Raw genomic sequence first — 14,068 nt, 5'->3', positions numbered from 1 at the left:
ACAATGATATTTTCGCACGACCTTCCCGTAATGCGGACAGGAGCCGTCTTTTTCACCAGAGCGCGGGCATAATTGATTAAAAGGATAAAAAATAACTGGTAGCAGGAACTTTTTTATGCGTTTCTGTTCCTATTTTCCTACATGCTGCGGCGCTATTGAGGCCCAGAAGACTAGCTCGAAAACTATTGCCTTTTTTGTTATATACTGCTCATTCACGTCAATTTTTGGTCTGAACGCATTAAAGGAAGTATATAATTGCGTTACATCTTTCATTGATTTGTTGTGAACAACATGCGTGGTGTGAGAGGTTATCGCAATTTAATTTAACGGATTAAATACCATCTTGATTTCTGCTTGAGCCGAATACTCTAACTGGAACTCGTTTGCTTTCTTCGTGAAGAAGAATGAAGGCTCCAAATACAGGACCTCAGTTTCCCTTCCTAATTTTGGAAATCGCAATCACGATTCAATCTTAAAACCAGCCAAACGACACAAGACAGGACTATAACGATGGATATTTTATGAAAAGAAAGACAAAAGAATACTCGCTCAAAGACGCATGCGGAAACGACCCAAAGTGTCACCGCTGCTCGATTACATCGTTTAAAAAAGACTACTTACTGTGAAGGCTGACTGAAGGCTTAGCCATATACGTGGTGTTAGTTTTAACGATATAGTGTAATTCACCTACTTCCACATAGTTTATTTGTCACGTCAATAAACCACGAAGTATCATAGAAATCAGTAATACAAATGGACGTGTTGCCCCCTGATATGTATTCGTGAGATCCGCAGTGTCATTCCGGAAAGTTATCCCCAAATGTGCAAGTGCCGAATCGCGCACAGATATGAACGTCGCCTAAAGTACTGTAATTTACAAGCAAGCGTAATACGATAAATCCACTTTTAACATTGAAATATTCCAATGATCTCTGACAAACGTTTAACCTAACAGACCCCCCTCCCCCTGTTAAAGAAAGACGGCAGAGCACCATAATGTATTATATGTTAACATTAATGCGCGCCCCCTAATCTGTATTCTTTTACACTTAGTTCCGCTAACAGAAAAAAAAAAGCATTTTCTTTAAGCGCACCTTGTTCTCAGCTTTGACCTAGTCAAGATATCTTTAGAGTGTGAAGAATTCATTTACCCTGCTTCACACATCTCATCTAGAAATGGTTGATTTATTTTCACACTAGTATCGGTGAGTGCGATCTTTATTCACATCCCTGCAGAACATAACACATTAGTATGAAGTTCATTTATTATATTGGGTGTTAGTGGTAAAAGTTGTTATTTTCTACACTCCTTTCATGCACACAGAATGAGCTCACCTCTGCGTAGGAGAGAAACACTTCAGCTGTAGAGGCGCACCAGATCAGCACCGTGGTCACTGAGTTCCATAAAATGAACAGTTTGACTGTTCGACGGAGTGACTGAAATTTGTGAAGAATATTTGTGCACGGTTAAAATGAATCTTTTCAATATTACTGCATTTAATTTTCCGAATTCTCTTTCACATACACAAAGTAGCTTCACTTTTGTATGGCGCTCGCAAAGCCAGCGTCAGTCTTGCAATTGCCGTTTCCAAACAATACCATAAAACACATTGTTTTCCAACATTTTACAGGGCGTTTATATGTCAGCAAATGCTTGACTACAACGCGCCTCGAAAAGAATTCAGATAGTATGTCGCTCCCGTCTTTTGCTGCGAATTGTCTATAGTTATTTGACCTAATAAGATGCCCTGATCTAAGCCTGAAAACAGTGCCTGCACACCAGCCTATTTTGATTGTTAATGCAGAACTGATTGAGCCCCTCATCTTAACGTCGTTCCTTGTAATTTGTTATGCTTGTAGCGCGGCGAACACCTCGGACAAAAAACCAACCTCATTAGCACCCACAGCATATAGAAGGAGTTGATTTGGAGATCATGATGGAATCATTTCCTACAGCTTTCATATACTCAACAATTATATGACCACTATAAATTTGTAATTTGTGGCTACACGTATCACAGTCATAACGTAAAATGTGCGCAAATGAAATGAAACCGGACAGCACAAGGCACGAGCGCCAACTTGAATTGAACTTCAGTATCATCTTCACCAACATTATCATTCTAATTAATATTGGTAAAGAAGTGGACGAAGTTAAAGCTTTCATTGACAGCTAACATTTACTAATAAACTTATTACGGCATTTTACTCCAAGAATGTGAAATTGTATTTTCTGTAAATCGATATCATTGTGTGATTATATATATATATATATATATATATATATATATATTTATATATATATATATATATATATATATATATATATATATATATATATATATATATATATATATATATATATATATATATTCATTTCTTTCGGTTATTTCGAAAGCAGCATGCTGGTGTGGCAAGCGTTGATTGCTAATGTCGCAACGGCATATCGTACCCATGTCGTTTGCTATTTGGTGTTTGTTACATCTAGGTGGTTGCATGGACGCCGTGTACGGCGGCCACTGGTAAAGTTTTTTCCATTGGAAAAATAACTTACTTGCACATTTTTTTTTTGTAAGCCTTCTATATTATAATGAGAACTGGTCTTATTTCAGGCTTCCATACAAATATTTTAGAACAGGCTTGAAATCGATGGGCTCACGGTATGTTATATTAACATAAAACCAAAGGAATATTATTCGTACGTTGGGAGAGTTGCCTTGTTTCACCAACCAAGCGCTCTCGAATATAAAAAGCGACTCGTCCAATGTTTGCTTACACCATGTGCACCGATAAAGGCGGGAAGGGTTATGTTCTACGTGTTGCTGAGGAGTTGCCCACAGCTTTTTCACTTCGAAAACTAAGAAAACCCACATAACCATAATATCCCGTATCAATGTGACAAGATAGCAGACCATGTGACTTTAAATAATCAAATAAAACTTTTGAACGAAGCATCATCTCGCTTATGCTTGAGGTGCTGTTGAATGTGCATGCGCTTGCTATTTCCGGCTGGTAAAGCCTTACTTTAGAACTATGTTCAGATTGACCATACCCATCGCACGAAAGTACGTGCGGCAGCCGCGTCCGTTCCATCATCGCAAAATCCAACACGATTAGAATGCTTCAAAGCCCGCGCCGGCCAATAGTCGACCAGATGCCGCCTTCTCCGTCTCGCCTCCCCCGCAGCCCTGCGCGCGCCACTGCGACCGACTCCCAAGCCAGCCTTGCTTTCTTTCGGATGCTTGTCTAGCATATTACTACTGAGTATTTCTCGTGCACGTACGCGATTTAGTTTCTGGTGTGAGATACCAAACCTCCCGCAGGAATGCGCTGATTTGCAGATTACGATTGCACCTGCAGCGCGTTTGTTTACACAGCTTCAGTATATAAACGACTATGCTGCTCGCTCTCCCGGTATAATATGCAAGCTGAGATAGCAATACCGAAAATATTCCCAGTCGAAAAAACTACAGAGCTGTGTCAAAAATACGACAAAATATCCTGTAGTCCTGTCGTAACCATCAGATTTTTCTGTAGTTCTGTAGCACTTTTCTGTAGTTCAGTAGTTTTTCTGTAGTATATTTCTGTTGTCTGTAGTTCTGTAGCACATTTCTGTTGTAAATACAGAAATTTATGATGTTACTACAAAATATTCTGTTGTCACAACAGGTTTCCCATCAAAAACCGCACAGAAATCCTGTCGTAACATCGGAAAATTTTCTGTAGTTTTTTTCGACTGGGTTGTCTTCTTTTCACAGCAGTTTCAGCTTTATTTGTTGACAACCTACAACAGGGCTGCAATTAGGATGTGCCGAGGGTGCTACCCCGGCTACATCTCCTGCCTGCGCAGGGTGCCCACAAGTGGCGCTGACACTTACCGGCTGCCGCTAGCATTGCTCGCCATACATTTCACATCGATGCTTCGCGCTCAATTTCACGCGTTTTGTGATGTAAGCAGTCATTGATTTGGGGTCACTAATAGTGCCAGAACTAACTCGATGGCCACATGCAACCAAGCGCTCTTCGTAATTGCTGACATTGCAGGCCCTAACGTCGCGGACTTGCGATATAGTGTTACTCGTCGCGGAACGGGCCGGAAGGCGGGCACCGACTGACATATATGGCCAAGTTAATTTCTGATGACTGTTAAAATAGGTATATATCAAATGTAGCTGTACGTGATCTTTTCGGCTAACAGGGTTACGCTACATAGAAGCGCAGCTGTCCAGGCCATTGATTTGTCGGGAATCAAACTCTTACTCGGTCTCCAATCTGAACGAAACAGAGCTGACTACCATCATCTGATCGGTTCCGTCGGCGTTGCAAAGCTGAGAACCTCGAACTACAACAGTTGTCACTTGTTGGTCGTACTGGTGTCATCGTCGTTGACGTGCGACAGAAAAATGTGTCTGCTAAGGAACATAACCGCAAAGCCTACGGACTGTAGCCCTGTCTTAGCTTTGTCGAAGAAAGCATATCTTACCCTTTATCGTATGGCGAAAACATACTGCCATAGAGGTTTTCATCCAAGAAAAGAAATTAGTGCGAAAAAAACGAAGGCACAAGGGAGGCACACTAGTTGATATTATGTAATAAAACAAGTACATAAGCAAAAAGCACAACAATGTACTGAAAACCAAAGCTTTCGAGACAATTAAGGTAACCTTCGCGATGAAGACGAAAGCTCGCTCCCACAGAGAGGCTTGATTCCCACGCTTCCTCCTGTAGTGCGCGCTAACATTCGACCCGCACTTTGTTGCTTTCTATGCTGTCTCCGCTTCCCTCCTCCTCCGCCTCCTCCACTCCTCTTCTCCACCTCTACCCTCCGGGGTGGCGCAGTGGTTACGGCTCTCGACCACTGTTCCCAGGGGTGCGGGATTGAATCCCGGCCTCGGCGGCAGCTTTTCGGTGGAGGCGAAAAGCAAGGCGCTCGTGTGCTGTGCGATGTCAGTGCCCGTTAAAGAACCCCAGGAACACCAGGTGGCCGAAATTTTTGGAGTCCTCCACTACGGCGTCTCTCATAGCCTGAGTTGCTTTGCGACGTTAAACATCACAAACCAAACCAACCAACCAATCTTCTCCACCTCTGAAGACACTCGCTGCTCAAGGTGATACGGTGTAGCAAGATGATTAGTGCATGCATTTGAAAACGTGTAGGTAGGTTCTCATTTCTTTGGTCAACTAGGCTATAGAAATGTGTGTCAATTAGCCATCGATGTGGTGTGATAGCACCTGAAACACTGCATGAGCGACTGTTGCGTCACAATTTTATTACGATAGAGATAAAATCTGGGTCCGCATAGAACTCCTTTAATGCAGCCGTGTTAGCGAGTGGTGAGCAAGGGGAGCCTTGATGGGAGATGGGGGGGAAGGGTCGCAACATAGGAGTGTCTGCTGAAAAGGGTCGTTTTCGAATAAATGGCATGGTAGAATAACAGGGACATGCATACGAGGAACTTCGTTGGCTGACAGTGGAGTACGCGACCTACGCAGGTAGCCTGTGTGCAGTATATCATGAGGACATTATGGCCTTTTCTAAACGTGAATGTATTTGTTTAAAGCTAGTGCTGTGCTGGCAGACCGAAATATTAGCAGTGAGCTGATTTGTCGGGTGCTCTAGTAATGTACTGGTTTTGTTGTTTGTTCCTATTTTTGAGAAAATTCAGAAAACTTATAAGGTATTGTCATCAAACGAACTTGACGTCTTTACAGAGAATAAGAATGAGTGTTATTTGATGCTAAATATAAACCTGAATTAGGGTGTTTTGTATACAACTGTAACGCAAGCCACATGCCAGTTGTGGGCATGCCTGTCATCAAATTTCTCACTTGCAGATCGTCTTCTTTTGCGAGTTTTGTCTTAAACGAGTTCGTTCTATTTAAAGGTGACCTAAAATACCTTCAGCGAAACCTTCTTTGACAATATGATAATCATTTTGTATAAATTCATCAAAGGTGAGAGTTGTTTGGTAGCGCTGTTTTCGAAGCGTATAAACTGCCACAGCAGAGCACAGCTCATCCAAACATTAGGGGCAGGTGGGGGACGGGGGAGGGGGGGGGGAGGGAGCATCGAATATACAGGAGATGTGGTCATGTTTGGTGTTCACCTTGCAAAAGCCAAATAAGGGAGTGCCTTCTTATAAAAGGTTGTTCCACCTCTGTATGTGCTCGTGAGCGACCTTAGCTGCCCGTTGTCATCGTTTCATTTTCCAGTGCTTAACCTCCGTATGGCTGCCGCGCTATTTTATCGAAATAACCTTCTTCTTTGACAACAATATTCCCCTTAGCAACATACACTTTGGCCTTGAAAGTAATTCCCCTCTCCTACGCGCCTACGGTTTCGTCCTTGCGAGCGGTACAAGGTGTACTTTGCAGACCAGGCACGCTGTTCGGTCTTTCTCATGACTGGCATACGAACGCTACACTTAGCACGCTTGGTACGTAGGGTCAAACGCTCTTGCCACACATGCTGCAGGTAAGCAGCAATTAGATAGGGGTGAGACGCAAGTACGAGGATCAGTGCTCAAACAGCAAAGATCACAGAAGAGCGCTACACAGATAAAAAGCTCGAATTGAAGTGTATATGTTGATTACATCATCGCTGCGACAGCCCCCAGGGGACCATAGGCTGTATCGCTCCACTCACTAATAGTAAAACTCAAGTGTCCATTTTTCTATACTTCCTCGTCGGACACAGGATAACGCGTGTCCTTCTATATATTTTTTTTATTTTCCTCATCGAACACAAGCTTTCTCGACGCATCCTGCCTTCAAGGCAAAATCATCACGAAGTGAGTTATAGTTCTAGCGGTAACTTTTAAGAAGGAACGAAGCCTGTCAGTTCAGGGTTATCATGCGGCTGATTATCCGTAAAAATAAGTGGAAAGCTTCATCTCTAAATATAGACATATGGTGGCTCATAACTGCCTTAGATCGATATGCTAGAAGATGAAAATACATCAGCAGGAATCAGTGAATATGGCTTCAAATAGCTGTAACCATCCCTCGATTTTTTTGCCCACCACGCACGCACTTCGCAACGAAATACAGCCGCGTACATCACCGACCTGTGAATCTGAGTTTATAGTGGTGCCGGTTCTGCGGCGGTGGTCGAAATGCCTTGAACCTTACCGACGTGATGACTGACACGGCCGGAAGGTTAGTTCCGGTTTCCAGCTACATCTTCCGGCTTCAGAAGAGGCACCTCATGTTGTCGGACACGCATTAAAAAATTGTTATAACTGTGGGCCCGCAGACACGGAAGGTTCTCAGTACTATGAGATCAATTGCGACGCCACCGCAATTGACGTTTGTCCTCTAGCCCTAGAAAAATCACCCCTTCCATGCGTTTTGTAATGCGCGAAGCTTAAAGGCATGAATCTGCTTAGTTTAGAGAATGAAGGAGGATATGAGCTTAGGCTGTGTTCCTTGGTAGTGGCCGCTGCCATTCGTGGCTGCTGTAATGAAGCAGAAAGCTAGTTATGCTCACCGCCTATGATTTCAAGGCGAGTGCTCTTATATGATTAGTTCGACCGTGTAACTTAGCATTCACCCTAGGCGTATATAGAGTCTCCCAATAGGTCTTAATTGCATGTTAAATTAAAAACTGAAACTTTCAAAGAAATGTTTTTAAATTTTTAATGAAATATAATAGGCGAGTTGGCTTTGTGTATTCATAATTACAGTCCACTAAACCACACAAAGAACACATAGTGCATTTGTGACTTGATTGTGCAACCAAGTGCTCTTCAATTACAGATGTGCAGAAGTAGCTGAATGGCACATCATTCAATTGTAGAACATAAATGGATGGATAGAATATAATCTCATCCCCTTTGAAACGGGGCGGTGGCCATTTCCCCTATGCTGCAGGTATTTTTCTTTCCATTTTGAATATTGCCATTAAGCTGTCAACTACTTCACCATTTCGGTTACTGTTTATTATTTTATTTTCACCCTTCTAATATCTTATTTTTCTACATTTCATCCACAAATCTTCCAATCGATTTTCGCTAACTTGAACCGGAGATTCATTCACTCGACCACTGATGTCTCAAACCCTAGGGCCTCATAGAGGGTGCTGCGCTTCCATCGATATCCGGATAGATACCATATCATTGCAATATAAGAGGTGCAATTGTTTCTTCAGATATACTGCACGCTGCACATGTGCCATATTCTTTGTTAAATTCCTTTTTGCAAATGTGTGTTTTAAGGCACACAGTTTTAGCTTCAAAAAGTAAGGCACCGCCTCTTCAGTTACCAAAATACATTCCTTCCTGATCTGCCTTTTCCACTTTCGATATGTTTCTACAGTCCGCTTCCTTTCTTAGAATTTATCCACATTGTATCGTGTGTTTAACCTATTCTTTAATGACCTTTATTTCTCCATCCTTGTGCCCTGCCTACTTATCGATTAGTTGCTATTTCGTTTTTCTCCAATTTGAGTCAAAGCTCAAGTATATAAATACTATAGCTGCCCACCTGTTACGGACAATTTTCCTACAGCGTTCCTGATATAATATTGCATTCTTAACTTCCCGCGCTATGAACGATGTCTATTCCTTATCTCCCTGAATCCTCTCGTTTGTGGTCTTGCCATGGGCAGCTAGGGCTAATCATCCAGCACCTCACTGATTTTATTTAATCTCAACTCTACCCCTGCTTTTAGGCTGGAAATCACAATCACGAAAGGAAACCCTAGAATCATAATTTGTTTCCAGATACTCCCTCAGCACCTATATGTTGTATCCGCTTAATGCTTTATGGATCATTATGCCGGTATCTTTTCGTCGCTTTGCGATAACATACTGTTCGTGCTTTTCCATGTATGCCAGTTCTGCGCTTACCCATGCCCAGATATTGTTGTATACTGCCACACTGGGTATTTTTTCGGGTAATTTAACGATGGCTGAATCATTGAAAACCATCATACCGGACTTACTCGCGCTAAACTTGAAGCCTGGAGTGCCTCCTTTGTCTCGACAAACATTAAAGTTTGCATGTATTCCCGTTTATTTGTCAATAGTAGAATGTCGTCCGCATAAATTAGACCGGGAGGTGCTGCTCTACAACATTTCCGCCTAAGTATACCACAGAGTAAAACGCATAACCCCACCTTTTAGCCTTCTTTGTATGTTACCCTCATCACGCAGGAACATTAGGGGTTTACGAGTACCTTATTACTTTCTACCCACGACTAAATTTTAAATGCACCGCTTCCATTTCGAGCCTATATATATAGCAGATGTTATCGAGTACCTTATTACTTTCTACCCATGACGAAATGTTTAATTCACCGCTTCCATTTCGAGCCTATATATAGCAGATGTTATCGTAATCGACCTGTTGGATTTTATCTGCATTATATCGTATTCCCCTTTATAAATCGAATTTATTTTAATCTGTGGCCAGCTATCTTCAATTCGCTTATTGGTTATGACGGTTTTCTAAGTTTTTAACAACGTTTTTTTTTTTTTGCTTTCTGGATCAAGGTCATTTATGAACTTTATTGGAATTTCAGCTATCCCTGTGAACGCGCATTTAGGAATATTCACTTCTGTCTTTTTTCAGTTGAGGTTAGTAAGTTCTAAGCTACTTTCTTCTCGCAACTCTATGTTGCTTCTTTGTGTTGCGAGATTAGCCTATCATCACTCCTAAATGGCTCGCCTATAACTGATGTGATGTTGTTGAAAGCGCCATCTCCCTCTAAATATTTCTTCTCGGCATATTGAATTCATTCCTGATTCCTTTGGCTCATTTTACCTAGCAAGATTACACGGTTTCAGTATTTTCTCGGTCGGACTTTAGCTGTATCGCAGATTGCAGCCATCCAGCGATCGACGGACTGCTTTATTGTAACTCGAACGAGGGCCTGTACTGTCGATAGGATTCACATTTTTGGTCTGTATTATCCTGAGATAGCAGCGAATTCTTCTGTCAGTGATTTCTTGAACCTATCTGAACCTATCTGTAATTGTTTAATGGCTTCCGTAATTTCCCTATTCCTCTAGGTTCCTTGCTTTCCTTCCCAAACGCATTCGTTATTCTCCCTCGCAAAATTCGCTTCTGCACTGTGGTTTTTGGGAGATGACGAAGCGCAGGAATAAAATTCCCTGAAGGAGGGAATAGCTCGAAGGTGGCTTCACAGGGAGAACTGTTAGCGCGGCAGGAAGAGCAATGGTTAAGCTGACAGTAGTAAGGTTGGTTAACTCATCTACAGTGTGGAGAAAGGCTATCGTAGAAGATTAATGTACTTCACGGCGATAACTAGGATGAAGAGGTGGGCAACAAGGGGCAAAGTGCGCGATGTACTCTCGACTGATTCCAGCGATCACAACCGTCCGCGATGGCTGAACGGATAAGGCGCTTGATTACACAGCTGGAATATCGAGATTTAAGCCCGGCCAAGGGTGTTACGTGTCGATGAAGGTGAAACGATAGGTGCCTGTATAATGTGCGATGTTAGAGCATGTTAAAGGAGCCCAGCTGATCGAATTCAGCTGGAATCCTCCTCCTCGGCGCACTCCCTCGCCGAATTAGTTGAGTTGGGAGGGTAAACCCAAAAAACTCCAATAAAATATGGTGATCACAATTACTTTTTCTTGCGTTGCGTGAAGGAACGAGTGACTCAGAGATATGTATCAATAAATTGTTAAAACAAACCTAATATACCTTTTTTTTTAAGGCGCTAAGCCTAACATAACCACATTTCTCAAGTAGCATTTTTCCGGTCTGCGTTAAAACGCTTCCACATTTCCCAAATATGGGAACTGCTTTTTAAACGGGTAAATTGCAATATACTATTATTGCGTATGTCTTACAGCGCGCGCTATACATTTATAAAAATGTTTTCCAGATTTATGCGTGCAGTGTTTAATGTTTTCTTATGAAAAAAAAATTGAGTATTTGTTAATAGGCGTCGGCCCTAAATGCGTGATAAATCTTTATGCTTTCCAAACTGTTTACCTTTGGAAACTATAAACGAAAACACATGCCATCGACCCTAAGAATTCAGAACTTCCACCTAATTTTTAGTGCTGTTTGAACCTTGAACAGTCTGTCAGAACATTGTATAATCCGTAGCTCGCTCCTTAGTTTTGCGAAAACGTTACTTGGCTTCAAGCGGTTACCTGGGAGAAGTGTACATTGCATAGCCTGGAAGAGCCTTTCAGTGAGAACGAGTTAAATATTCGCATAAGTTTTTGCAGCCACCTACACAAGGAACCTCGTTCTAAAAACCAACAAAGATGAAGAAATTAATTGTTGCCCTGCGGGGTTTTTAGGTTGAAATACGTTTCTATGAACAAGAAACGAACGTCGCCTGCTTGCAACAAATATTTTGTTGACAACGAATTAAAAACAATTTGGTTTTTTCTTATCTACCCTGATATACTGTCGCATTGATTTCCATAGCCTCTCTTAAATTTTATTCTCGGCCAACAGAGATCGACAAATACTTAACCATATTAAGTAAATAAATACCAAGCTATCGAGCGTAAAATATTACACTAACATAAATAGATTTACAGATACGTAGCGCACGTCTATGTGCTGTAACGCATTTATTCAGGTGGAATAACGCCTCCAATTTTAGAGAGAACAAATCTTGTGACATCACATGCCCGTAGATAAAAGAGCAAACCAGAGGCACTTTCAATAATCTTCAGTTCTTTGAAGACCTGTGTGAGAATCTTATGTACCTGAAGACGCCAGTCGTTATAATCAGAGGCTTCAATAATATTCTGCTCTCAGCAGATTATTCTTCACACAAATTATTACAGATTGCAGAATCTTCTGGCCTGGGTAACGTGACCAACGTGCCTGCCCATATAACTGCAAATAGCGAGTCGCTAATTGATTTTTGCTATACTAGCAGTACAGATCGCGACAATCGAGGCGGAGTTTTAAAGACCGTAATTAGTGACCACTTTCCAGAGTTCTGTTTGTTGCGATTAAGGGCAAAATTCCTGAAATAAGCTTTCCCCGAAGACATTTAAGCGATCATAGCATACTGAACAACGCAGTCTGCCGATAGATACAGAATAGAAGAATGTTCTAAATTCTGGAAATGCAAATGAGGCGTATGACTTCTTTTAAGACAAAATAACTAAGTTGTAATATAAAGTTTTCCCCATCAAGTCAGTGAGAAAATATCGAAAAGCCAGAAAGCCAAGGATCACAATAGAATTTGTAAAAAAAAAAAATGAAACTGCGAGACGCAACATTTCAGGTGTTTATCGCAACCAAAGAATTGAATAACCTACAGCAGAATATAAAAGAGCGAGAAATAAATTACATTCTAAGCTAAAGAAAGCCCGAGCAGCATATTAAATTACCAAATTTACAGATAACTGCAACTGCATCCAGACAACGTGGAGGCTAATAAAATTATTACATTCGGAAAACCGCAGCTCGATACCGCGGCTGGATACAGCAAGAACTTAGGATTGATGATGTCCCCTACTCGGGGTAAGACCTATAAACTAAATGCTCACTTTTTAACTTCTGTCATATCGGGTAGCAGCTGCGCAAACAGCCCCAAAGTTGAGTTTGCTACTGACCGAGTATAAAAATGCATATTTGCAGCCAACTACGCTGCATGAAATAGCTACTGTTATCATGAAACTGAAAGATAGTTTTGATGATATCGCAGTCCGTCCAGTAAAATCTGCGTCAAATATTTTGTGTGTTCAACTGTCGTACATATGGAATGTCTTTCTTACAGAGGGGAATTGTTTTCCGACAAACTATATATCGCTCGCTTCTGTGGAGTTTACAAGGGCCGTGATCGTACATTTCTTGGCAATTACAGACCTATATCCGTGTTAACTGTGTTTTCAAAAATAGCAGAGCACGTAATAAACTCAAAGTTTACATGTTTTTGGTTACTAAAGACATCACATCTGTGTATTAGTAGGGGTTTTAGAATGGCAAGTTGGTTACGCCTGCCTTGCGCCATATTAGGGAAAAAATATTTGCAAACAGGAAAACATACTTTTAAATTTGGAATATTATTAGATTTTAAGGCGGCCTCTGATTCTAAAAAAATCATAACATTCTTTTCACAAAGCTAGAACGTCATGATCTCCGGAGTAAGGCAGTGGATTTATTTAAAATTAAGAGTTATCTGCAGAATCGCTTTCAGTTGGTAAGCCTAGGAAACAATAAATCGAACTTTGTAAATTATCAGGTACGGTGTTCCACCGGATTGAATTTTAAGGCTAATATTATTATTAGTGTGTATAAAGCATATTAGAAAGATACCTGAAACATTGGATATTATTTTATATGCCGATGATACGAATGTATTCTTTAAAGAAAGTAGCATGACGGCCTTAATAGCTCAAGCAAATACATGGCTACAAGGCATGACGTCTTAGCTCCGCTGCAACCAGATGGTCTTGAACATTGATAAAACAAACTACAATTTCATGTAAAAACACAAATTTGCTGTTGTCTCATCAGATCTTGTTTTTAAAAGGAAAGCCCGGAAATCAGTGAACACGCACACGTTTCTGGAGTGCATTTGTAGGAACATCTGAACTGGACTCAACACGTATCTACGTTAGGTGAAGAAATTTCAAAAATAACTGGCATGCTGAATCGATTGCGGTTTATGATTTCTACCTAGTTTAAACGCCAAATTTACTATGCGTTTTTTACTTCACTCTACATTATTGCATACTTGTATGGGGACCTACAACGAAGACCAATCTTGACGGACTGCACGTAGCACAAAAGGCTATAAGAGTTATCGCAAATAAACCACGGTATATGAACACACCCCACCTATCTCTCAGAAATAAAGGATATTGACACTTTTCAACATAGTTCGGTCCAGCTTCGCTATGCAGGCATATATCGGTGTCAACTCTGCTTGTTCAACACTTCATTGTATTATATGGACGTCAGAATTGTACTTGTCACTTACATGATGGCAAGTATGTAAAAACCAGAGCTCGAACGTCTTACGCAACACAGCTAGTTAGCCGTCGAATTTCCGAACTGTTCAATAGTTACCCCAAGCTAGTCGACGACCTATGTGAATCAAATTTAACGAATGGAT

General features: G+C 41.2%; 1 protein-coding gene across 1 annotated transcript in view; it reads left to right on the top strand.

The window, feature by feature from the left end:
- LOC146209593 (uncharacterized) overlaps positions 1-14,068 on the top strand; it is a 119,446-nt gene that overhangs the window by 103,906 nt on the left and 1,472 nt on the right. The gene's annotated exons all lie outside the window — the stretch shown is intronic.

Source organism: Amblyomma maculatum, chromosome 1 (assembly GCF_055883805.1).
Source record: "Amblyomma maculatum isolate TAMU_Amacu chromosome 1, ASM5588380v1, whole genome shotgun sequence".
Taxonomy (NCBI): domain Eukaryota; kingdom Metazoa; phylum Arthropoda; class Arachnida; order Ixodida; family Ixodidae; genus Amblyomma; species Amblyomma maculatum.
This window is presented reverse-complemented; position numbering and strand designations above follow the sequence as displayed.